The 2,705-nt window shown below is 34.1% G+C and overlaps 1 long non-coding RNA gene across 1 annotated transcript in view; it reads right to left on the reverse strand.

Annotated features, from left to right (window-relative positions):
* Positions 1-711: 711 nt before the first annotated feature.
* Positions 712-2,705, reverse strand: part of LOC143277617 (uncharacterized) — a 2,091-nt gene continuing 97 nt past the window's right edge. The window contains exons 1-3 of the long non-coding RNA XR_013053765.1: positions 2,312-2,705; positions 1,468-1,624; positions 712-849 (exon numbers count right to left, since the gene is read on the reverse strand). The exon at positions 2,312-2,705 is cut by the window's right edge and continues 97 nt beyond it. This is a non-coding gene — a long non-coding RNA (uncharacterized LOC143277617). The remainder of the gene's footprint in view (positions 850-1,467; positions 1,625-2,311) is intronic.

A 2,705-nucleotide genomic window follows, 5' to 3' on the forward strand; every position in this document is an offset into this window, starting at 1 on the left:
GAACTGAGAAATCAAGGCCGAAAAGTTTTGGAACATGTTCATAGCAACCACATACTTCTAAGCAAGATATGTTCATGAAATTTGGTACACACATACTTAGTGGCAATATCCACAATTGCACAAAGTTTGAAAGAAAAATATTGAGTGTATTTGATTTTATTCAAATAAGAATTTTCTAATTTTTTTGGAAAGAATTGCAACTGAAGTATCAGTATACTTACTTTTTAATCAGCTCAACATGACTAAAAACCTTCCAGTTTTAAGATCAGTTTTGTGTTGGTGTTGTTTGTGGTCCAATTACTATGAAACTTTTGCTTTGTATAGTATGTGTACTAAAATTTATGCCAGATTAGAGGTAAAAAATGCTAAATCATGATGCCGAATCATGTAATTGTTGTAATTCAATGTGCTCACTGGCTTATTGTGCTTGTGATATTACCATAATCCATACAACAAGCACAACAAAATAACAAAAAAGATCCACACAACAAAACTGCTCATACAAAAGGTACAAGTTCATGTGTGTTTTATCCCAGCATAGCATCAAATGAAATACATTTCATAATCCAAATGAACACTTCAAACACTTCATCTGCAAAGAAAACCTACTTGTCAAACCCATACTTCACACAATAAAGACACACAACCTCATCAAACAAACACTCAATCTGCTAAAAAAAAAAATAATAATAATTTAAAAAAAGAAAAAGTGCAGATATGTGGCACAGGTAATCAATTCTTGTGGTACAAAGTGTCATCAGGGTGGATGGTGTTGATATTGAACCTTCTTCCTCCACTCTTTTTTCTCCACCGGTGGTGTCAGTATGTTCCAAAAATGCATGGTTTATCCTGAAACAGTTTGTTATGTAATACTTCTTTATCTCTTTTCATTTCCTTTGTTTTGAATTATTTTCTATATGTTCTAAAGTTTATTCATTAATGCTAATAATATTAGATTAAATATCAACAGTAATTTCAGTTTTGTACATTTACATCACAGCTTTCATTCTTTACACAGGACTTTACAAAATGCTTTACTTCTAGTTCTATGTATTTTATCAGAAAATAAAAAAAAGAATACACTTATGATATATATATATATATATATATATATATATATATATATATATATTATATATATATATATATATATCATAATATAATCAGACAAAGCAGTTTACTGATAATAAAAGTATGAAATAGTGATTATTAATGCTGTATCACTATGAGTATCAGTGTGCATATCAGTGTGCATGTGCATGACATGCTGCAATCCATTAAGTTACTTTATGCATAGTGGCATGTCAAGCACATGCACACTTATATCATTTATGTAAATGTCTGTGCAAAAGTTTACAATTCCATACATGTACATCTAGACAAAGTTTGTAAAAAGAAACTAAGTTTGCACACTTCATGGTAAATTTATACTATAAATCATAGTACATTAACAGTTGACTCACTCACTCATAGATAGTTCACCAGCAGACAGTTCTTTAGTTGACAGTGTAGTTAGTTTGGTGGTGTTGCCTCTCCTTCTGATGACATGACTTGCCAGCAGTGATATCAGAATTATTCATTGGTGTACAGGCAGGCATATAAAGTACCATCATATCTTTCAGGGCTGAAAAAGAAATTGAACTATTAGTAATACTGTTAGTATTTACTGTTGACACAACTCTATATTTATTTAAAACAACACACACACACACACACACACACACACACACACACACACACACACACACCAACCTGACACACATTCACATAAAATATCCATTGAAGCAAATTCTGTGAAACTGAAAACTGTTCATAATGTCATGCCCCTGAACCTCCCCTTGCTCAGTTAAATGGTTAAACTGTGAAGGGACAGTGTGTGTGTGTGTGTGTGTGTGTGTGTGTGTGTGTGTGTGTGTGTGTGTGTGTGTGAGTGAGTATGTGACTCACTGTGTGACACACATTGTGTATGTGTGTGTGTGTGTGTGTGTGTGTGTGTGTGTGTGTGTGTGTGTGTGTGTGAGTGACATGTATACACACTGTGTCACACATTGTGTGTGTGTGTGTGTGTGTGTGTGTGTGTGTGTGTGTGTGTGTGTGTGTGAGATCTTTTAATTTACATTCTGTTGATTTCCTCAGATTCACTTTATTCTTTTAATCATTTTTATTCCACATGTCAAACAGTGAATTCCTGTTCCAATGTAAGACAATAAATCAGTCTTGAGTCAATCATTGTTAAATAAATTATTATCAATTGATTATACCATCATTACATTTCAGTATTTGTCAATGTGGGTAAAATAAGAAAGCTTACCTTCAGACACTTCAGCTATATCCAGTCCCCCAGTCACTTTGCTTGCATATTCCTTGTGTGAGCTGTGAGAAACCCAGTTCTATCACTTCAGTGCAGCAAGTCAGTTTCACTTGTTTCCATGTCAGTCACAACACTGATGGCACCTGGTGCATGTGATTTCGGCAATTACAGGCGAAGGCTTCCAATCTTTCTGTATCTAGTGCAAATGTTGATTCGTCATCTACATCAAAATTAATATTATTGTTGATGAAAACTGAACGACAATCCTGCGTCGTCTGCTTTCGAAATCAGCGTTGCCTTCGTGTTCACTGAGATCGATTTCATGAACGGTCAGTTCCATCAATGAAGTACTGGGTTAGAAACTCACAAATGTCGTCTTCTTCACTGAATGGCA

This window comes from Babylonia areolata, chromosome 34 (assembly GCF_041734735.1).
Source record: "Babylonia areolata isolate BAREFJ2019XMU chromosome 34, ASM4173473v1, whole genome shotgun sequence".
Taxonomy (NCBI): Eukaryota; Metazoa; Mollusca; class Gastropoda; order Neogastropoda; family Buccinidae; genus Babylonia; species Babylonia areolata.